Below are 25,129 nucleotides of genomic sequence, written 5' to 3'. Positions count from 1 at the left end.
CTCATGGGCAAGATGACTAAGACTCCGTTCCCCGGAACAATGGAGCGAGCAACAGATTTGTTGGAAATAATACATACTGATGTATGCAGTCCGATGAGTGTTGATGGTCGCGGCGGGTATCGTTATTTTCTGACCTTCACAGATGATTTGAGCAGATATGGGTATATCTACTTGATGAAACATAAGTCTGAAACATTTGAAAAGTTCAAAGAATTTCAAAGTGAAGTGGAAAATCATCGTAACAAGAAAATAAAGTTTCAACGATCTAATCGTGGAGGAGAATATTTGAGTTACGAGTTTGTTCTTCATTTGAAACAATGCGGAATAGTTTCGCAACTCACGCCACCTGGAACACCACTGCATAATGGTGTGTCCGAACATCGTAACCATACTTTATTAGATATGGTGCAATCTATGATGTGTCTTACCGATCTACCACTATCGTTTTGGGGTTATGCATTAGAGACAACTGCATTCACATTAAATAGGGCACCATCTAAATCCGTTGAGATGACACCATATGAACTGTGGTTTGGCAAGAAACCAAAGTTGTCATTTCTTAAAGTTTGGGGTTGCGATGCTTATGTGAAAAAGTTTCATCCTGATAAGCTTGAACCCAAATCGGAGAAATGTGTCTTCATAGGATACCCAAAAGAGAATGTTGGGTAAACGTTCTATCACAGATCTGAAGGCAAGATCTTTGTTGCTAAGAATGGATCCTTTCTAGAGAAGGAGTTTCTCTCGAAAGAAGTGGGTGGGAGGAAAGTAGGACTTGATGAGGTAACTGTACCTGCTCCCTTATTGGAAAGTAGTTCATCACAGAAATCTGTTCCAGTGACTCCTACACCGATTAGTGAGGAAGCTAATGATGATCATCATGTAACTTCAGATCAAGTTACTACCGAACCTCGTAGGTCAAGCAGAGTAAGATCCGCACCCGAGTGGTACGATAATCCTGTTCTGGAGGTCATGTTACTAGACCATGACAAACCTACAAACTATGAGGAAGCTATGATGAGCCCAGATTCCACGAAATGGCTTGAGGCCATGAAATCTGAGATAGGATCCATGTATGAGAACAAAGTGTGGACTTTGGTTGACTTGCTCGATGATCGGCAAGCAATAGAAAATAAATGGATCTTCAAGAGGAAGACGGACGCTGATAGTAGTGTTACTATCTACAAAGCTAGACTTGTCGAAAAAGGTTTTTGACAAAGTTCAAGGTGTTGACTACGATGAGATTTTCCCACTCATAGCAATGCTTTAGTCTGTCTGAATCATGTTAGAAAATTGCCACATTTTATGAAATCTGGCAAATGGATGTCAAAACTACATTCCTTAAAGAAGAGTTGTATATGATGCAACCAGAAGGTTTTGTCAATCCTGAAGGTGTTAACAAAATGTGCAAGCTCCAGCGATCCATCTATGGACTGATGCAAGCATCTCGGAGTTGGAATATACGCTTTGATGAGTTGATCAAAGCATATAGTTTTATACAGACTTGCGGTGATGCCTGTATTTACAAGAAAGTGAGTGGGAGCACTACAGCATTTCTGATAAATATATGTGAATGGCATATTGTTGATTGGAAATAATGTAGAATTTTCTGGAAAGCATAAAGGAGTTTTTGAAAGGATTTTTTGAAAGAAAGACCTCGGTGAAGTTGCTTACATATTGAACATCAAGATCTATAGAGATAGATCAAGATGCTTGATAAGGTTTTTCAATGAGTACATACCTTGACAAGATTTTGAAATAGTTCAAAATGGAACAATCAAAGAAAGAGTTCTTGCCTGTGTTACAAGGTGTGAAATTGAGTAAGACTCAAAGCCCGACCACGGCAGAAGATAGAAAGAGAATGAAAGTCATTCCCTATGCCTCAGCCATAGGTTCTATAAAGTATGCCATGCTGTATACCAGATCTATTATATACCCTACCACTGAGTTTGGCAAGGGAGTACAATAGTGATCTAGGAGTAGATCACTGGACAACGGTCAAAATTATCCTTAGTGGAATAAGGATATGTTTCCCGATTATGGAGGTGACAAAAGGTTCGTCGTAAAGGGTTACGTCGATGAAAGTTTTGACACTGATCCAGATGACTCTAAAGTCTCAATCTGGATACATATTGAAAGTGGGAGCAATTAGCTAGACTAGCTCCGTGCAGAGCATTGTTGACATAGAAACCGCTGCCACGGCGGACGGCAAAGGCATGAACGGCGGACGGCAAAGGCCTTTGCCGTCAGCCACGGACGGCAAAAGGCTCCGGCAAAGTAGGCTACGGTAAACAGCTACTTTGCCGTCTGCTTCTTGGCGGCTGACGGCAAAGGCCCTTTGCTGTCTGCCGCGGACGGCAATAATTGTGCTCTCAGTACGTTAAGTGCCTAACGGCAGGCCTTTGCCGTCCGCCGCGAATGGCAAACTTTCTAGTGCCTTTGCCGTCCGCCAGCGGACGGCAAACTTTCTAGTGTCTTTGCCGTCCGCCGTATGATGTCATCTACACGTCACTACATGGCAGGTCATTGCCGTCCGCCGCTGACGGCAAACTCGTTGACTCTTTGCCGTCTGCCACTGTAGGCAAACTGACCAAATGGGTCAGCTCCCAGGAAGCACAGCTGGATGCCACGTGTCTTCTTTGCCGTCCGCGGCAGACGGCAAAGAGCCCGTTGCCGTCGGTGGCAGACAGCAAAGAGCCTGCATATTGGGTCTTTTCTGTTTTTTATTAAATCCAACAATTTTCACAGAAAATATATATGACATATATAGATATATTTCACAAGGCAATTACAGAGCAAACATATAAGATATCCAACATGCATAGTTCCATCATACATAGTTCCATCACATAACTTCATCACATAAGTTCCATCCAACTACCAAGTTCCATGCATAGTTCCATCCAACTACCAAGTTCCATGCATAGTTCCATCATACATAGCAAGTTCAACATAGAGGCATCCAACCATATATATTACAATAGTTTCATCCAACGATACATGCATAGTTCAACGATACAAAAGAAACAGAGAAAGGGATAAGGAGCACTCCATCTATGCAAGCTTTCGTCAAGTGAATGAAATCTGCAAAATGAAAAATAAGAAAGTTAGAAATAGGTGACTAGAATAAGAAGACTAGAACAAGAAGAGTAGAACAAGAAGAAGACTAGAACAAGAAGAGTATGTCATTTATGAGCTAACTTACGTGAAATGGATCATATATGAGCTAACTAAGTTGAAATGGGTCGTTTATGAGCTAGCTAAGGTGAAATGGATCATTTATGAGCTAACTTAGTTGAAATGGGTCGTTTATGAGCTAACTAAGGTAAAATGGATCGTTTTTTAGGTAACTAAGGTGAAATGGATTGTTTTTAGCTAACTTAGGTGAAATGGATCATTTATGAGCTAACTTAGTTGAAATGGATCGTTTTTTAGCTAACTTAGGTGAAATGGATCATTTATGAGCTAATTTAGTTGAAATGGATCTTTTTGAGCTAACTTAGGTGAAATGGATCATTTAAGAGCTAATTTAGGTGAAATGGATCGTTTTTAGCTAACTTGGTGAAATGGATCGTTTATGAGCTAAATTAGTTGAAATGGATCGTTTATGAGATAACCTAGGTAAGATGGGTCATTTTGGAATTAACCTAGGTGAAATGGGTCATTTTAAAGCTAACGTAGGTAAAATGGATCATTTAGGAGCTAATCTAGGTAAAATGGGTCATTTTTGAGCTAACTTGGATGAACTGGATCATTTATAAGCTAACCTAGGTAAAATGGGTCATTTTAGAGCTAACTTAGGTAAAATGGATCGTCTATGAGCTAACTAAGCTAATTATGCAATTTTTGACATAAGTAAGCTAAGTACGGATCGTTTTAGAGCTAACTTAGGTAAAATGGATGGTTTTGGAGGTCAGTAAGCTTATTAAGTCATTTTGGAGGAGAAGAAGCTAAGTCTAGGTCATTATGGTAAGCATTGGAGGAAATAAAGCTAAGTCTAGGTCTTTATGCATGTGTTAAGCAAAACACTAGATAAACTTACCAGCGCCCACCATCTTTCAACACCTGCCATGACAAACAGTAAACGAAATTAGTACAACATAAAAAAAAGACCGACATGAATAATAATATGTGTATCACTTAAGTGTATCATCATCAAGTACAACATAAAAAAATTTAATACCTGACACTACTAATAATCTCGATCAGTATCATCAATAAATGCATAATCATCATCATCACTATAATCAATGATGGGCTCATAGGGTTCAGTGGCATCAACATGTGGAAGGCCACCTTGACGTAATCGGTCAAGCAATGACAGGTCATCCGCAGCAGTAACCTCTTCTTGTTCCGGCTCTTCTTGTTCCTCCTCTGGGGTGATGTCGGATTCACGGTCGCTGTCTACTTCAATGTTTTGGGGTGAAGTACAGCGGTTCTTGAAACGCTTTTTGGAAAGACGTGTCTCTTGGAAGAATTCTCCTTCATATGTGTCTGGGTTAATGTGAGGTTCATAATCCTCTTCCTTTGGGGGAGATAGTCTAGCACGTGGCGGCACTTCATAAACGACATCCCAACCTTTCAGATTTGGATTAGTTTGGCAGGCCCACGGTAGATAGAATACTTGGGTCGCCTGTTGAGCCGTAATATAGACATCAGGAACATCTAAATGGGTGCTTTGGTTGATTTCAACTAGCCCTATATGTTCATGAGTCCTTCTAGTCTCCTTCGGCTGAAACCAATAACATTTGAAGACTACGACATTCGGTGGGTTTTCACCATAGAATATAAGTTCATAAATTGCTTCAACTCTCCCATAATACTCGGTACCTCCTTCGCCGATAGCAGATACACAACAATTTGTAGACTTTCGGTCGGCCATAGATAGCTCTTTGCCATAGGTACGAAAGCGATACCCGTTGATGTCGTATTTGTCAAATGAACGGACCTTATAGTCAAAACCATTAGCGACTTGTCTCAATTCGGCGTCCATAGACTCTGAATTAGCCTACAAGTTTAATATGAAAGGATTGTTGCATTACGCACAAATTAGCGAATGAAACCGGGATAGCCGCCTACAAATTAGCCTACAAGTCTAATAGAAATTACCGTTTGTTTGAACCAAGAGATGAAACCGGGATAGCCGCCTCCTTGCTTTGCGAGAAGCTCATACTCTTCGACAGAATCCTTTTGGATCACCGCTCCATACGAGAATAAGGCGACGTATCGACTGTATGAAATATCCAGGACAAGAGCAGTTCAAAGGAAATAGAAGTTGCGAAACTATGTACCGAGAACTTACTCGATGTACGGCCGCACTTCTATCAGGTTGTTGAAGATATATAACGAAATGGTCCGCCATTGTTCGTTATCCAAAGATAGTGGATTTGAAACACTGGCTGGTGCGAGATTCCCTTTGAATAGGCTGAGGTTGGATCCACCCTTTTTAGGGTCGTCAGCATTGTACCGAGGCTTCGGATTATGCACATGACGATTTTTGGCTTCGTAGTGTGCTGTCACGAAGTTTGCCGCCTCCTCAGTGATGAATGCCTCAGCCATCGATGCTTCAATTCTACGTTTATTTTTACATTTTTGTCGAAGCGTCTTCTGCATCCTCTCAGTTGGGTTGCACCAACGATTTTGCACGGCCCCCCCAATCTTGCCTCGGTCGGGAGATGCAAAATCAAATGTTGCATTGGATTAAAGAAGCCCGGTGGAAAGATCTTCTCTAACTTGCAGATCAACTTCGGCGCCAACTCTTCCATTTCTTGTAGCACGCCAGGCGATAGTTCTTTCGCACAAAGAACACGGAAGAAATAGCTGAGTTCTGCCAGTACTAGCCATTCATCCTCAGGGATGAAGCCACGCAACATCACCGGCATTACCCGCTCAATCCATATGTGCCAATCATGACTCTTGAGACCAAATATCTTCAATTTATCAAGACTGGCTCCCCTCTGTAGATTCGCTGCATACCCATCGGGGAACATCAACTGCATTTTCACCCACAAGATAATTTCCCTCATAGCTGGCCTTCCAAGATTGAACCATGCCTTTGGCTTCGTCCAGTTCTGCTTTCCTTTCGGTTCTTTCATGTTTTGTAACGGCCTATCCAATAGCGCCTCCAGATCGACTCTAGCCTTAGTATTATCCTTTGACTTCCCATCTATGCCGAACAATGTACCAAAAAGTGCCTCGGCGATATTCTTCTCAGTGTGCATCACGTCGATGTTGTGTGGGAAAAGGAGGTCTTTGAAGTAAGGCAGATCCCATAAGCAAAACGAAATTTATGCGTCGGATCCGGAGCAAAGCATATGGGAAAACGAACCCAATCTAAACATACTCGGGCTGTCCATGGATAGCGTTGGACAATTCGAAAGAATCAAGGTTATAAATATGCAAATGCATGCATATTTATAACTATGACGCTTTTGAACGGGAGACACATATTGGTTACGCATACTGATGATTCAAGACACATATATAGCTAGCTATCAAGTTTCATCGGAATAGATCAAATAATTAATGGGGGAGGAGGACATGTCATTTGTGCTCACCCACGAACGAAGAGGCAGAGCTCGTCAAACGCACGGCGAGGTCGTCGAACACCAAACCTCGCAGCGATGAAACAACTGCACATTTAAAACTACCCGATCAACACAATTATATATGATGTTTTTCATAACAAAATTGAAAAATATATGACCTAACTAATAATTCACAAATATATGACCCCGTCGGCTTCTGGAAGGCCAAAGAACACCTTTTCGGGAGGTGTCGGGGGTCCGGGTGTCGTGTCGGTGTCGGGGTGCCGTGTCGGGGTCGGGGTCGGGGTCTCGGGGTCGGGGTGTCGGGTCGGGGTGCCGGGTCGGGGTCGGGGTGTCGGGTCAGGCTCGGGGTCGGGGTGTCGGGGTCGGGGTCGGGGTCTCGGGGTCGGGGTGTCGGGTCGGGGTGCCGGGTCGGGGTCGGGGTGCCGGGTCGGGGTCGGGGTGCCGTGTTGGTGTCGGGGTCGGGGTGTCGGGTCAGGCTCGGGGTCGGGGTCTCGGGGTCGGGGTGTCGGGTCGGGGTCGGGGTGCCGTGTCGGTGTCGGGGTAAGGGTGGGTGTGGTGTCAGGGTGTCGGTGTCGGGGTGTCGTGTCGGTGTCGGGGTCGGGGTGTCGGGTCGGGGTGCTGGGTCGGGGTCGGGGTGCCGTGTCGGTGTCGGGGTCGGGGTGTCGGGTCAGGCTCGGGGTCGGGGGGTCGGGGTCGGGGTGTCGGGGTCGGGGTCTAGGGGTCGGGGTGTCGTCTCGGGGTGCCGGGTCGGGGTCGGGGTGCCGTGTTGGGTCGAGGTGCCGTGTCGGGTCGGTTTTTTTTCCTCTTTTTTCCTTTTCTTCTTCTTCCTATTCTTCCTTTTCTTCCTTTTTTCCTTCTTCTTCTTCTTCTTCTTCCTCCTTTCCTTTTTCCTCTTCTTCTTCTCCTCCTCTCCTCTTTTTTCTTCTTCTTCTTCCTCTTCTTCTTTTTTCTTCTCCTCCTCCTCTTCTTCTTCTTCCTTTCCTTTTTCCTCTTCTTCTTCTCCTCCTCTCCTCTTTTTCTCTTCTTCTTCTTCTTTCCTCAAACTAAACTAAACCTAAAACTAAACCTAAAACTAAACCTAAATCTAAAACTAAAACTAAGACGAAAACTAAAACTAAATCTGAACTAAACATAAACCTAAAACTAATAAAACAGAAAAAAAGGAAAAAACTAAATCTAAACCTAAAACTAAACTAAAACTAAACCTAAAACTAAAACTAAAGCTAAAACTAAATCTAAACTAAACATAAACCTAAAACTAAAAAAACAGAAAAAAGGAAAAAAAGAGGAGGTAGAGCTCACCTGGGGCAGGGCCGATGGAGGAGGGGGCGGGGCGGTGGAGGAGGTGGCCGGTGGAGGAGGGGTGCGGGGCGGCCTGGGGCGGCGGCGGCGGGCCCGGGGCGGTGGGGCGCGGGGCGGCGGGGGGCCGGGGCGCGGGGGGGCCAGGGCGCCGGGGCGGCGGGGCGCCGGGGCGGGGGGGCGACGGGGCGGTGGGGCGGTGGGGCGCCGGGGCGGCGGGGGCGACGGGTGGTGGGGCGACGGCGCCGAGCGGCAGTGGCGACGGGGCGGGGGGCCGGTGGGGCGGCGGGGTGGTGGGGCAACCGGGCGGCAGCGAGTGGTGGGGGCGGCGGCGCGCGGCAGGCGGCGGCGGCGCGCGGCAGGCGGCGGCGGCGGTGGGGTGGGACGTCGGCGCGACGGCGCCGGGCGGCAGTGGCGACGGGGCGGGGGGCCGGTGGGGCGGCGGGGTGGTGGGGCAACCGGGCGGCAGCGAGTGGTGGGGGCGGCGGCGCGCGGCAGGCGGCGGCGGCGGTGGGGTGGGACGTCGGCGAGGGGAGAACAGAGTGAGTAACGGCCGGGGGGTACGGGCCGTTAGGTAGTCTCCTCTTTGCCGTCCGCCTCTCTTTGCCGTCCGCCCTTTTGCCTCTTGCCGTTTGCTGGCAGACGGCAAAGAGGTGGGGCGTTAAGTTTTTTCCAAACGGGCGGGGGGTGGGGGCCACCTCCCTATTTGCCGTCTGCCAGGGGACGGCAAAGATTCTTTGTCGTCCTGCTGGCAGACGGCAAAGAGCTCGCGGATGGCAAAGAGCTTCTTTGCCGTCTGCCATTTCTTTGCCGTCTGCTTTTGGCTAGTTGATGGCAAAGAGCTTCTTTGCCGTCAGCTAGCAGACGGCAAAGAGCTGGCAGATGGCAAATTAGCTGATTCCAGTAGTGTATGTTGCTATTGCTTTCTTCATGACTTATAGATGTTCCTATGACTATGAGACGATGCAACTCCCGAATACCGGAGGAACACTTTGTGTGCTACCAAACGTCACAACGTAACTGGGTGATTATAAAGGTGCTCTACATGTGTCTCCGAAGGTGTTTTGTTGGGTTGGCGTATTTTGAGATTAGGATTTGTCACTCCGATTGTCGGAGAGGTATCTCTGGGCCCTCTCGGTAATGCACATCACTATAAGCCTTGCAAGCATTGTAACTAATGAGTTAGTTGTGGGATGATGTATTACGGAACGAGTAAAGAGACTTGCCGGTAACGAGATTTAACTAGGTATTGAGATACCGAAGATCGAATCTCGGGCAAGTAACATACCGATGACAAAGGGAACAACGTATGTTGTTATGCGGTTTGACCGATAAAGATCTTCGTAGAATATGTAGGAGCCAATATGAGCATCCAGGTTCCGCTATTGGTTATTGACCAGAGACATGTCTCGGTCATGTCTACATAGTTCTCGAACCCGTAGGGTCCGCACGCTTAAAGTTTGGTGATGATTGTATTATGAGTTTTTGTGTTTTGATGTACCGAAGGTAGTTCGGAGTCCTAGATGTGATCACGGACATGATGAGGAGTCTCGAAATGGTCGAGACATAAAGATCGATATATTGGACGACTATGTTCGGAGACCGGAATGGTTTCGGGGAGTTTCGGACATATACCGGAGTGCCGGGGGTTACCGGAACCCCCCGGGGAGTTAATGGGCCAAGATGGGCCTTAGAGGAGAAGTGGATTGGCGGCTAGGGCAGGCCGCATGCCCCCTCCCCCTCTAGTCCGAATTGGACAAGGAGGGGGGCGGCGCCCCCCCTTTCCTTCTTCCTCTCTCCTTCCCTTCCTTTCCCCTTCCTACTCCAACTAGGAAAAGAGGGAGTCCAACTCCCGGTGGGAGTAGGACTACTCCCTGGCGCGCCCTCCTCCTGGCCGGCCGCCTCCTCCCCCTAGTCCTTTATATACATGGGCAGGGGGCACCTCTAGACACAACAATTGATCTCTTGATCTCTTAGCCATGTGCGCTGCCCCCCTCCACCATATTCCACCTCGATCATATCGTAGCGGTGCTTAGGCGAAGCCCTGCGTCGGTAGCAACATCATCACCGTCATCACGCCGTCGTGCTGACGGAACTCTCCCGTGAAGCTCTACTGGATCGGAGTTCGCGGGACGTCATCGAGTTGAACATGTGCTGAACTCGGAGGTGCCGTACGTTCGGTACTTGGATCGGTCAGATCGTGAAGACATACGACTACATCAACCGTGTTTTGCTAACTCTTCCGCTTTCGGTCTACGAGGGTACGTGGACACACTCTCCCCTCTCGTTGCAATGCATCACCATGATCCTATGTGTGCGTAGGATTTTTTTTGAAATTACTACGTTCCCCAACACAAACATGTCAATTTCTTTACCACATCATCTTGGTGGCATGACATTACATCAACCAAGGTTTCATGTGTTTCTGATCATTTTTCTATTTTTTGAATTAAAATGCCATGTCACTCCATGCATACGTATGCATGTGTCCATGTCGTGAGACCAATATGTTTGAAAATTCCTTCTAATTTACTGCACATGGAATTAACTCACACACAAGTACACATATATGATTTTTCAAACCGTTTTGGTTAGGCCTTGCATGTAGATGTAGTTCAAATTTGAATTACGGTCATTAAATGGTTAGAAAATCACTTAAATGTCTTTCAAAGGTCAAATGACCCCTAGAATTTTCCAAAATTTCACATTACAGTTGTAGTAGTGCATGTTAGACGTAGAAAAAATTTGAAGGCCGTAAGAGGAAGCTATCTCCCGTTCGTCATCAAATATGCATTATTCCCTCTCGGAACCACGAACCTTCTAGCGAGTTGCTCCGGTTTGTGAGGGGTGTGTGTCCAAACTTTCGTCAAACATGCCAATTTCTTTACCACATCATCTTGGTGGCATGACATTACATCAACCAAGGTTTCATGTGTTTCTGACTTTTTTTAAAATTAAAATGACATGCCACTCCATGCATATGTGTTCGTGATACAAATATGTTTGAAAATTCCTTCTAGTTTACTGCACATGGAATTAACTCGCACATAAGTACACAAATATGATTTTTCAAACTGTTTTGGTTAGGCCTTGCATGTAGATGTAGTTCAAATTTGAATTACGGTCATTAAATGGCTAGAAAATCACTTAAATGTCTTTAAAAGGTCAAATGACCCCTAGAATTTTCAAAAATTTCACATTACAGTTGTAGTAGTGCACGTTAGACGTAGAAAAAAATTTGAAGGCCGTAAGAGGAAGCTATCTCCCGTTCGTGATCAAACATGCATTGTTCCCTCTCAGAACCACGAGCCTTCTAGTGAGTTGCTCCGGTTTGTGAGGGGTGTGTGTCCAAACTTTGGTTAAACATGCCAATTTTTTTACCACATCATCTTGGTGGCATGACATTACATCAACCAAGGTTTCATGTGTTTCTGATTTTTTTTATTTTTTGGAATTAAAATGCCATGTCACTCCATGCTTAATTGTGTCATAGCCGTTAGACCAATATGTTTGAAAATTCCTTCCAATTTACTGCACATGGAATTAAATCGCACACAAGTACACGAAATATGAGTTTTCAAACCGTTATGGTTAGCTCTTGCATGTACATGTAGTTCAAATTTCAATTACGGTCATTAAATGGCTAGAAAATCACTTAAACGTCTTAGAAGGTCAAATGACCCCTGAAATTTTGCAAAATTTGACATGGCGGTTGTATTAGTACTACAAAATTTCTCGTTCATTTAAAACACCATCCGTTGGCACTTTATTCCAAATTTGTCTTTCACAGCTTACAAAAAATATCTACAACATCGCACACAGTTGTTTTCTAGGAACCGTTTGCGATGAAAATATCTGGGTCTATTTAAGTCTCCCTCCTTAAGCTTCGCCGGCTCGTCTACTCTAATGCCGGCAACCCCCGAATCCATGAATCCCGATCCCCATTCCCGCACCCCCTTCTTGCAAAGATGACCCCGTGGAAACGCTTCATGAAGGCCCGTACGATGGCCGCGTCCCCCCCCCCCCCCCCCGAGCGCCGCCGCCTGCGCCGAGAGCGCGGCCGCCTACGCCGAGAGTGCCGCCGCATCCGCATTGAGCACAGTCGCTTCTGCCGAGAGGGCGTCTGTGGCAGCCGACAGGGTAGCTGCAGCAGTCGAGACGGCTGCAGCTGCTGCTACGACGGCGGCTGCAAACGCCGAGAGCGCTCGAGCTGCCGTCCGTGCCGCTGATGTCCCCCTGGCCTGGTTCGAGGCCATCCATGGCAAGATCGAGGATGCACACACCAAGATATTCCAGGCCACCTCGGACTCCAGCATGCAACCCACGTCTGAAAAGGCGGCGATGGCCATGGAGCACCTTCTTCCTCATGAGGTCGCCGAGCGGGAGCTGGGGATGCAGGAGGCGGTGGAGATCGAGGAGCGTCGGGAGGAGGAGTTGCGCGTGGCCGAGTTCGAGGTAGAGAAGAGTCTGTTTGTCGAGGAATCGGCGGTGGAGTACCAACGCGAGCTCTGGCGCAGCCACTACTACGAGTACTACAACCTTGAGGGCGGCGCCGAGGACGAGGACGAGGACGCGGTCGACTTCAGCAGGGGGGGCGCGGAGTCCACCAATGGCAGCATGTCGCCAGGACAGGTCATCGACGTCTCATCTCACACCGGCGATGCATAGGCCGGCGCGGCGGCGGATTTTTAATTATGCGTACTTAGGCTTTGTTTTAATGCTGGTCTTTTGTTAGAGCAATGTTTAGGTCAACTGGCTCTGTGTAATTACTAAAATTGCTCGATTCAGTAAGTGTGGTCTGTCTGTTGTACGCTCTTTTGTGTGCCCAAATTAGCAAGCGATGTTAAATTATGCAATGACGTACCCGGGGAAATTTCCACCAAAATTTGAATTATCAAACTCATCCCATGCGCGTAAAGCTAAAGAATCGTTTGCGATGCACACAATCGTTCAAAGTGAATGGTCCGGCGGCACCGCGCGGGTTCAAAGTGAATGTGCCCATGCCTTGAGACCAAAATTTGAATTATCAAACTCATCCCATGCGCGTAAAGCAGAAGAATCGTTTGCGATGCACACAATCGTTCAAAGTGAATGTCCGGTGGCACCGCGCGCAAAAGTTTCCCTCCACATTTCCAAAATTTTGGCCTACCGCCAAAATATCTACCCCCGCCCCCTTCCCCCCTTCCCCACCCCCTTTTCTCTCCGACCACAAGTCACATTTCCCCTATTTCCTCCTTTCTTCCTTCCTTGCTAAGCTATAGCCGCTTCCTCGCTCTCACCGTCTTGCATCCTACCACCGGGTCGCCATGGTCTTCTTCAAAGACATCTCCAGCGGTTCCTCCTCCGGCGACTACTCCTTCACCACCCGGGTATGCCTCTCTTCTCTCTCTCGGGCTATGACTTGGAATGAAGGATTTTTACCCGGAGGTCGATTTGATTCGTTTCTTCCTCTTGTAGCTCCCTAAGACCATCAGTGGCAATGAATGGAGCGGGGTGGCTGAAGATCTATCTGCTCGTTGTGAATATCAATCTCCATGCATGAAGCTAGTTGCGTTTGATTCTATGGACAGTGGGAGGAAGTTTCTGGCATGTGCAGAGAAGGTTAGACCCTCTTTCGTTGTTACAAATCATTTGTTAGATGTGATTCAGACACTGTCACGGTCCCAACCCATTCACACCACACCTTCAACCAAATGCATCCTAAGACAGTGTCACAGTTTGTACCTAGTATCTTAAATTGTTGCCATCTCATCAGCGGTGCCATTAGAAAATTATTTGGCACCGCTTCAGCAGTTTGTGCAGCCAACTTTGGTCCACACATCCGAGCAGCCAAGAGTAAAATAGTAAAGCTTTATGGCACGAAGGAACTGGGCATCGGAGCAACTACGTGCTCCGGAGTCCGGGTCCCTGATTTGCTGCATCGGCTCGCCAGTGTAGGACACCGGTGCGAGATGTAGCAATAGTTGTCTTTACCCCAGTTTTGGCATACATAGTGGACGGCCTTAGTGCTATTAGTTCTATGTTACTAAATTTGTGCATGTACACACCTGTTAGTATCAATTTGATGTCATCCAAACACTGTCGCTATGCTGTTGCAGTTATATTTACCTTCCTCATAAAATGTTCAATTTGTTATTTATTGTACATGAGGAAGAACTTGTAGCGTCGTTGTAGTTAATTATAGCTTCTGATGTTCCAGAATTTGGTTGTTGTCTCAGTACCAATTATTTCATTTGCACATTGATCTTTTTGAGAAGATATGTCATAATTAACATGTTTCTTCAGTTTTTCAAAATAAGCATTGGTGATTTTCTATGTTGCTATAAACCCATTTCCCCTACAATTGTTACTGGTCTAGTTTTAAATATCATAGCATGAACGGAAGTGTTCTTACTTGGAGTGGGTTGATCAAGAGTGGCCACAGTCTTTGAAGATGTGCCTAACGAAGCTCTGGAGCATGTATGAGGAAGAGAACACAAGTAGGCTTAGAGAAAGTCCTGTCAACGCTGAAGCATATTTCAAGATGCGGGATAAAAAGTTGAAGGTGGAGAATGAGCTCCGATTTTTTATATCAGACTTTGCTAAGATGGTGTTAGCGAAGGAGGAGGCACATTCCCAGTTGGCCCGTGCAAAACGGGTTCTTACTGAATTGAAAGCAGAGGTGGATAAGACGAGCCTGGATGATCTCGATTAGGGAAATGAATATATTGTTCTTATGAAGTTGAACTAACTATATGTTGTATTGTGCTGTTTTCATGTAGCTACCATACTGTGATGTTATAATATATTTATGTGCCTGATATGAAATTGACAAACAGCTATTCGATATGAAATGTGAATTTGCGTGATACTGGAATTATTAATTGTAAACTAATAAACCTGCTAAATGTGTCACGGATCTTTGCAAATGGTTCTAGCAGTAAAAGCGCTTGCGATGGATAGCCCAATGCCACACAGTTTTCTTCATCAAATCGTGTGTGATATAGTTGATAAAAGCAAATAGTTAACCAAGGAAGACCGTGTGTGATAGTTACACCTTTCAGACACGATCCTACACATAAAACTGTGTGGGATGTACGTCCGAATGGAAATGTTTTCCCTGGATTGACTGTGTGGGATGTACATAAGAACGGAAACGTATTCCTTGGATTGACTGTGTGTGATATACATACAAACAGAAATGTTTTTTTGGGATTCACCGTGTGGGATGTACATACCTACGGAAATGATTTTCCCGGATTACAGTGTGGGATGTACATACCTACGGAAATGATTTTCTTGGATTACCGTGTGGGATCTACATACCTACGGAAATGATTGGGTTCTGATGCCTCACCCGATCGAACACGGCTCCAGCCTGGGTCTGATAACCCACAAGTATAGGGGATCGCAATAGTTTTCGAGGGTAAAGTATTCAACCCAAATTTATTGATTCGACACAAGGGGAGCCAAAGAATATTCTCAAGTATTAGCAGTTGAGTTGTCAATTCAACCACACCTGGATAACTTAGTATCTGCAGCAAAGTATTTAGTAGCAAAGTAGTATGCAAGTAACGGTAACGGTGGCAAAAGTAACATTGATAGTTTTGTAGTAATTGTAACAGTGGCAACGGCAAAGTAACTAAGCAAAGAACAATATGTGAAAAGCTCGTAGGCATTGGATCGGTGATGGAGAATTATGCCGGATGCGATTCCTCATGCAATAGTTATAACATAGGGTGACACAGAACTAGCTCCAATTCATCAATGTAATGTAGGCATGTATTCCGAATATAGTCATACGTGCTTATGGAAAAGAACTTGCATGACATCTTTTGTCCTACCCTCCCGTGGCAGCGGGGTCCTATTGGAAACTAAGGGATATTAAGGCCTCCTTTTAATAGAGTACCGGGCCAAAGCATTAACACTTAGTGAATACATGAACTCCTCAAACTACGGTCATCACCGGTAGTAGTCCCGATTACTGTCACTTCGGGGTTAACGGATCATAACACATAATAGGTGACTATAGACTTGCAAGATAGGATCAAGAACTCACATATATTCATGAAAACATAATAGGTTCAGATCTAAACTCATGGCACTCGGGCCCTACTGACAAGCATTAAGCATAGCAAAGTCATAGCAACATCAATCTCAGAACATAGTGGATACTAGGGATCAAACCCTAACAAAACTAACTCGATTACATGATAAATCTCATCCAACCCATCACGGTCCAGCAAGCCTACGATGGAATTACTCACGCACGGCGGTGAGCATCATGAAATTGGTAATGGAGGAAGGTTGATGATGATGATGGCGATGGATTCCCCTCTCTGGAGCCCTGAACGGACTCCAAATCAGCCCTCCCGAGAGAGATTAGGGCTTGGCGGCGGCTCCGTATCGTAAAACGCGATGAATCCTTCTCTTTGATTTTTTTTCTCCCCGAACGTGAATATATGGAGTTGGAGTTGAGGTCGGTGGAGCAACAGGGGGCCCACGAGGCAGGGGGGCGCACCCCCCCACCCTCGTGGACAGGGTGTGGGCCCCCTGGCCTTGATTCTTTCGCCAGTATTTTTTATTAATTCCAAAAATAATCTTCGTTGATTTTCAGGTCATTCCGAGAACTTTTATTTCTGCACAAAAATAACATCATGGCAATTCTGCTGAAAACAGCGTCAGTCCGGGTTAGTTCCATTCAAATCATGCAAGTTAGAGTCCAAAACAAGGGCAAAAGTGTTTGGAAAAGTAGATACGACGGAGACGTATCAACTCCCCCAAGCTTAAACTTTTGCTTGTCCTCAAGCAATTCAGTTGATAAACTGAAAGTGATAAAGAAAAACTTTTACAAACTCTTTTTGCTCTTGTTGTTGTAAATATGTAAAGCCGGCATTCAAGTTTTCAGCAAAGATTTTGAACTAACCATATTCACAATAACACTTAGGTCTCATGTTTACTCATATCAATGGCATAATCAACTAGCGAGCAATAATAATAAATCTCGGATGACAACACTTTCTCAAAACAATCATAATATAATATAACAAGATGGTATCTCGCTAGCCCTTTCTGAGACCGCAAAACATAAATGCAGAGCACCTCTGAAGATCAAGGACTGACTAAACATTGTAATTCATGGTAAAAGAGATCCAATCATAGTCATACCCAATATAAATTAATAGTAATGGATGCAAATGACAGCGGTGCTCTCCAGCTGGTGCTTTTTAATAAGAGGGTGATGACTCAACATAAAAGTAAATAGATAGGCCCTTCGCAGAGGGAAGCAGGGATTTGTAGAGGTGCCAGAGCTCGATTTTTGAAATAGAGATAAATAATATTTTGAGCGGCATACTTTCATTGTCAACATAACAACCAAGAGATCTCGCTATCTTCCATGCTACACACATTATAGGCGGTTCCCAAACTGAATGGTAAAGTTTATACTCCCCCTCCACCAACAAACATCAATCCATGGCTTGTCCGAAACAACGGGTGCCTCCAACTAACAACAATCCTGGGGGATTTTTGTTTGCAATTATTTTGATTTGATTTGCTTAGAGCATGGGATTGGGCATCCCGGTTACCGGCCATGTTCTCGTGAGTGAGGAGCGGAGTCCACTCCTCTTGAGAATACCCCGCCTAGCATGGAAGATACAGACAGCCCTAGTTGATACATGAGCTATTCGAGCATGCAAAACAGAATTTCATTTGAAGGTTTAGAGTTTGGCAGATACAAATTTTCTTGAAACGGCAGGTAGATACCGCATATAGGAAGGTATGGTGGACTCATATGGATTAACTTTGGGGTTTATGGAAGTGGATGCACAAGCAGTATTCCCACTTAGTACAAGTGAAGGATAGAGAAAGACTAGGAAGCGACCAACTAGAGAGCGACAACAGTCATGAACATGCATTAAAATTAATAAACATTGAGTGCAAGCATGAGTAGGATATAATCCACCATGAACATGAATATCGTGGAGGCTATATTGATTTGTTTCAACTACATGTGTGAACATGTGCCAAGTCGAGTCACTCGAATCGTTCAAAGGAGGATACCACCCTATCATACCACATCACAACCATTTTAATAGCATGTGGGAACGCAAGGTAAACCATTATAAACTCCTAGCTAATTAAGCATGGCATAAGCAACTATAATCTCTAATTGTCATTGCAAACATGTTTATTCATAATAGGCTGAATCAGGAACGATGAACTAATCATATTTACAAACACAAGAGAGGTCGAGTTCATACCAGCTTCTCTCATCTCAATCAGTCCATCATATATCGTCATTATTGCCTTTCACTTGCACGACCGAATGATGTGATAATAATAATAGTGCACGTGCATTGGACTAAGCTGGAATCTGCAAGCATTTAATTCAAGGGAGAAGACAAGGTAATATGGGCTCTTGGTTAAATCAACAATAATGCATATAAGAGCCACTTCAACATTTTCATTATGGTCTTCTCCTCTCGACCCCCAAAGAAAAGAAAAGAAATAAAACTATTTACACGAGAAAGCTCCCAACAAGCAAAAGAAGAACAAGAAATCTTTTGGGGTTTTCTTTTTAATTATTACTACTACAAGCATGAAAAGTAAACTAGCTAAAAGCTACAACTAATTTTTTGGTTTTTCTTAAGGTTTTTCAAACAGACAAGAAGAAAGCGAGAAAAAGAATATAAACGAGCATGGGTATCACAATGAAAAGGTATGAGCACCGGCAACTAGAATGAGTGTGTGAACATGAATGTAATGTCGGTGAGAAATACGTACTCCCCCAAGCTTAGGCTTTTGGCCTAAGTTGGTCTAGGGCCACGGCTGGCCTGGCGGATATCCAAAGTTGTAGCTGGGGTCGTACTGAGATGCAGCAGTTATTGCCTAATGAGCTGCCGCTTGGAGGCGAGCTGCCTCTGTCCTCCTGTTATACTCATTTGCCTCCTCCCTAGTTATAATATATCTCCCTTTTGTCTTAAAGTCAAAGAAAGTAGGAGCAGGGAGAGCAACATGGAAAATGTGGCGCCTGTCAAACATTAGTCGGTACTGGAGAGGTTGTTCGTTCCTCTCAATAAACTGATGGCGGACCATAGCCTCATAACCCAGATAAGTGGGAGGCAATTCCATATCATCTTCATGTATGGGTATCCCAAGAAATTTAGCCACACGATTTCCATAAATTCCACCAAACAAGTCTCCACTTAAACCATTATTATGCAACCTTCGTGCAACAATGGCCCCCAAGTTATATTGTTTATCTCCTAAAACAGCACTCTTGAGAACACTAAGATCAGGGACACACATGTGACATGCTTCATCCTTACCATTTATGCACCTACCTATGAAGAGAGCAAAATAATGTATAGCAGGAAAATGAATGCTCCCTATGGTAGCTTGTGTTATATCTCTAGATTCCCCCACTGTAATACTAGCAAGAAAATCTCTAAACTCAGATTTGCGAGGTTCACTAGCACTACCCCGTTGTGGAAGTTTGCAAGCAGTATTAAAATCCTCTAAGTCCTTAGTATAAGATTTGCCATAGATATCAAATAGGACAGTGTGAGAATTATGTGAAAATGAAAATTTGAACCTTCTCACAAAGGAATCAGTTAGGTGATAATACTGAGAACACTTATCTAGCATGAAGCCTTCGAGTTCAGCATTACGCACATATGCGTCAAATTCTTCCTTAATTTCGGCTCGAACCATGAAATCTTCTGACGGCCATTCATAAGGCCGCACTTGAGCTTCTCTTGGTGGTTCATGGTCCAGCTCACGTATTGCGGGCCTCGGTCCTTGCTTCCTTTAAGAACCACCTTGGTACATTTTCCTAAACATATTTCTTCCTCTGAAAAATTTCTGAAATTTTTAGTAACTTAAAATAAAAGTGAACCAAACTCAACAAAATTGATAGCAACTACTCCCACAAGTGCCTAGAGACTATATCATGCATTAAAACTACTTGGGACCATATAAATTTGACATGCAAGCTCAAGAACAGAGTCACCTAGGCAGCAAAAATTTGCAACGAATAAAGCACTAGAACAAAAACTAATTGGACCATTGGAGGAGTCACATACCGAAGAACAATCCCCCAAAGCAGTTTTGTGAGTGGAGCTTTGAGCTAGGAGATCGAAAATCGCAGCAAAATGAGCTAGAACTCGTGCTTGAGCTGGTTGGTGATTTTATTGGAAGGAAGGAGTGTGTGGTGGCTGGAATAAGTGGAGGGGAGCCACCATGGGCCCACGAGGCAGGGGGCGCGCCCAGGGGGTGGGCGCGCCCTGGACCCTTGTGGTCAAGTGCTTGCTCCCCCTGATGAGTTCTCAGTGCCAGATATTCTCAAATATTCCAGAAAAAATCATATTTCAATTTCGGGGCATTTGGAGAACTTTTATTTTTGGGGTATTCTTATTGCATGGATAATTCAGAAAACATACAGAATAAACTATTTTTGCTTTATTTAATCTAAATAACAGAAAGTAAAATGAGGGTACAGAAGGTTGTGCTTTCTAACTTCATCCATCTCATGCTCATCAAACGGAATCCACTAACAAGGTTGATCAAGTCTTGTTAACGAACTCATTTTGAATAACATGGAACCGGAGAAATTTCGAATAACACTAGGTTACCTCAATGGGGATATGCACGTTCCCAATAATAAGAATATCATATTTCTTCTTGACAGTAGGAAGAGGAAATTCAAAACCTCCAATAGTAATCGATGAAATATTTCCAATAGAATTGATACTGTGGACTTGAGGTTGTTTCCTTGGAAAGTGTATCGTATGCTCATTACCATTAACATGAAAAGTGATATTGCCTTTTTTTGCAATCAATAACAGCCCCTGCAGTATTCAAAAAGGGTCTTCCAAGAATAATAGACATACTATCATCCTCGGGAATATCAAGAATAACAAAGTCCATTAAAATAGTAACGTTTGCAACCACAACAGGCACATCCTCACAAATACCGACAGGTATAGCAGTTGATTTATCGGCCATTTGCAAAGATATTTCAGTAGGTGTCAACTTATTCAAATCAAGTCTACGATATAAAGAGAGAGGCATAACACTAACATCGGCTCCAAGATCACATAAAGCAGTTCTAACATAGTTTCTTTTAATGGAGCATGGTATAGTTGGTACTCCTGGATCTCCTAGTTTCTTAGGTATTCCAGCTTTAAAAGTATAATTAGCAAGCATGGTGGAAATTTCAGCTTCTGGTATCTTTCTTTTATTTGTAACAATATCTTTCATGTACTTAGCATAAGGATTCATTTTAAGCATATCAGTCAAACGCATACGCAAGAAGATAGGTCTAATCATTTCAGCAAAGCACTCAAAATCCTCATCATCCTTTTTCTTAGATGGTTTAGGAGGAAAAGGCATGGGTTTCTGAACCCATGGTTCTCTTTCTTTACTGTGCTTCCTAGCAACAAAGTCTCTCTTATCATAACGTTGATTCTTTGATTGTGGGTTATCAAGATCAACAGCAGGTTCAATCTCTACATCATTGTTATTACTAGGTTGAGCATCAGCATGAACATCATCATTAACATTATCACTAGGTTCATGTTCATCACCAGATTGTGTTTCAGCATCAGAAATAGAAATATCATTGGGATTCTCAGGTGTGTCTATAACAGGTTCACTAGAAGCATGCAAAGTCCTATCATTTTTCTTTTTCCTCTTCTTAGAAGGACTAGGTTCATCAACATTAGTTCTCTGAGAATCCTGCTCAATTCTCTTAGGGTGACCTTCAGGATACAAAGGTTCCTGAGTCACTTTACCTCCTCTAGTTGCAACTCTAACAGTAAAGTCATTTTTCTTATAATTTATTTCATTGAGCAAATCATTTTGAGCCTTAAGCACTTGTTCTACTTGAGTGGTAACCATAGAAGCATGTTTACTAATGAGTTTAAGTTCACCTTTAACTCTAGACATATAATCACTCAAGTGTTCAAGCATATCAGCATTGTGTTTCAATTGTCTACCAACATAAGCATTGAAGTTTTCTTGTTTGACAAGAAAATTATCAAACTCATCTAAGCATTGGCTAGCAGACTTATAACGAGGCATATCACCTTCATCAAATCTATAGAGGGAATTTACCTTTACTACCTGTGTCGGGTTATCAAGACCATGTATTTCTTCAACAGGTGGCAAATTAAGACCATGTATTTCTTCAATAGGAGGTAAATTCTTAACATCTTCAGCTTTAATACCTTTTTCTTTCATAGATTTCTTCGCCTCTTGCATATCTTCAAGACTGATAAATAGAATACCCCTCTTCTTCGGAGTTGGCTTAGGAGTTGGTTCAGGAAGTATCCAATTATTTTCATTAGTCAACATATTATTCAATAGTAATTCAGCTTGATCAACTGTTCTTTCCCTGAAAACACAACCAGCACAACTATCCAGGTGGTCTCTGGAAGCATCGGTTAGTCCATTATAAAAGATATCAAGTATTTCATTTTTCTTGAGAGGATGATCAGGCAAAGCATTAAGTAATTGGACAAGCCTCCCCCAAGCTTGTGGGAGACTCTCTTCTTCAATTTGCACAAAATTATATATTTCCCTTAAAGCAGCTTGTTTCTTATGAGCAGCGAAATATTTAGCAGAGAAGTAATAAATCATATCCTGGGGACTACGCACACAACCAGGATCAAGAGAATTAAACCATGTTTTAGCATCACCCTTTAATGAGAACAGAAATAATTTAAGGATATAGTAGTAGCGAGTTTTCTCGTCGTTAGTGAATAGGGTGGCTATATCATTTAATTTAGTAAGATGTGCCACAACAGTTTCAGATTCATAGCCATAAAAAGGATCAGATTCAACCAAAGTAATTATCTCAGGATCAACAGAGAAATCATAATCTTTATCAGTAACAAAGATAGGTGAAGTAGCAAAAGCAGGGTCATATTTCATTCTAGCATTCGAGACTTTTCTTTCAGCTTAGCTAATAATTTCTTAAGATCATTCCTATCATTGCAAGCAAGAAAGTCTCTAGCAGTTTCTTCATCCATAACATAACCCTCAGGCACAACAGGCAATTCATATCTAGGGGGAGAATCTTCATCATCACTTTCATCAATATTATAAGTTTCAATAATTTCATTCTCTCTAGCCCTAGCAAGTTGTTCATCAAGAAATTCACCTAGTGGCACAGTAGTATCGAGCATAGAAGTAGTTTCATCATAAGTCTCATGCATAGCAGAAGTGGCATCATCAATAGCATGCGACATATCAGAATTAATAGTAGAAGCAAGTTTAGGTGTCGCAAGCTTACTCAAAACAGAAGGTGAATCAAGTGCAGAGCTAGATGGCAGTTCCTTACCTCCCCTCGTAGTTGAGGGATAAATTTTGGTTTTCTCGTCTTTCAAGTTCTTCATAGTGACCAGCAGATATAAATCCCAAGTGACTCAAAGAATAGAGCTATGCTCCCCGGCAACGGCGCCAGAAAATAGTCTTGATAACCCACAAGTATAGGGGATCGCAACAGTTTTCGAGGGTAAAGTATTCAACCCAAATTTATTGATTCGACACAAGGGGAGCCAAAGAATATTCTCAAGTATTAGCAGTTGAGTTGTCAATTCAATCACACCTGGATAACTTAGTATCTGCAGCAAAGTATTTAGTAGCAAAGTAGTATGGAAGTAACGGTAACAGTGGCAAAAGTAACAGTGATAGTTTTGTACTAATTGTAACAGTGGCAACGACAAAGTAACTAAGCAAAGAACAATATATGAAAAGCTCGTAGGCATTGGATTGGTGATGGAGAATTATGCCAGATGCGATTCCTCATGCAATAGTTAAAACATAGGGTGACATAGAACTAGCTCCAATTCATCAATGTAATGTAGGCAGGTATTCCGAATATAGTCATACATGCTTATGGAAAAGAACTTGCATGACATCTTTTGTCCTACCCTCCCGTGGTAGCGGGGTCCTATTGGAAACTAAGGGATATTAAGGCCTCCTTTTAATAGAGTACCGGACCAAAGCATTAACACTTAGTGAATACATGAACTCCTCAAACTACGGTCATCACCGGTAGTGGTCCCGATTATTTTCACTTCGGGGTTAATGGATCATAACACATAATAGGTGACTATAGACTTGCAAGATAGGATCAAGAACTCACATATATTCATGAAAACATAATAGGTTCAGATCTGAAATCATGGCACTCGGGCCCTAGTGACAAGCATTAAGCATAGCAAAGTCATAGCAACATCAATCTCAGACCATAGTGGATACTAGGGATCAAACCCTAACAAAACTAACTCGATTACATGATAAATCTCATCCAACCCATCACCGTCTAGCAAGCCTACGATGGAATTACTCACGCACGGCGGTGAGCATCATGAAATTGGTGACGGAGGAAGGTTGATGATGACAATGGCGACGGATTCCCCTCTCCGGATCCCCGAACGAACTCCAGATCAGCCCTCCTGAGAGAGATTAGGGCTTGGCGGCGGCTCCGTATCGTAAAACGCGATGAATCCTTCTCTTTGATTTTTTCTCCCCGAACGTGAATATATGGAGTTGGAGTCGAGGTCGGTGGAGCAACAGGGGGCCCACGAGGCAGGGGCGCGCCCAGGGGGTAGGCGCGCCCCCACCCTCGTGGACAGGGTTTGGGCCCCCTGGCCTTGATTCTTTCGCCAGTATTTTTTATTAATTCCAAGAATAATCTCCATTGATTTTCAGGTCATTTCGAGAACTTTTATTTCTGCACAAAAACAACATCATGGCAATTCTGCTGAAAACAACGTCAGTCCGGGTTAGTTCCATTCAAATCATGCAAGTTAGAGTCCAAAACAAGGGCAAAAGTGTTTGGAAAAGTAGATACGACGGAGACGTATCAGGGTCCCAGGAGGGCCTATCCCAGACGATTTCTGGATCATGTGGGAAGGACACCCTATCGCACACTCTCACTTTGCGACGGTTCCAAATGTCGTTGCGGAAAGGGGTTAAAAACCGTTTGTTTAGGACCGACGCGCACCTGTGTTGTGCCTTTGATCACCATCTCCAAAGCACTGCCATGATCTCCATCGTCACCGGCTTGACACCTTGATCTCCATCGTAGTGTCGTGGTCGTCTCGCCAACTATTGCTTCTACAACTATCGCTAATGCATAGTGATAAAGTAAAGCAATTACATGGCGTTTGCATTTCATACAATAATGCGATAACCATAAGGCTCTTACTAGTTGCCGATAACTTTTACAAAACATGATCATCTCATACAATAAAGTGTATCACATCATGTCATGACCATATCACATCACA

This window comes from Aegilops tauschii, chromosome 2 (genome assembly GCF_002575655.3).
Source record: "Aegilops tauschii subsp. strangulata cultivar AL8/78 chromosome 2, Aet v6.0, whole genome shotgun sequence".
NCBI classification, from domain to species: Eukaryota; Viridiplantae; Streptophyta; class Magnoliopsida; order Poales; family Poaceae; genus Aegilops; species Aegilops tauschii.
This window is presented reverse-complemented; position numbering follows the sequence as displayed.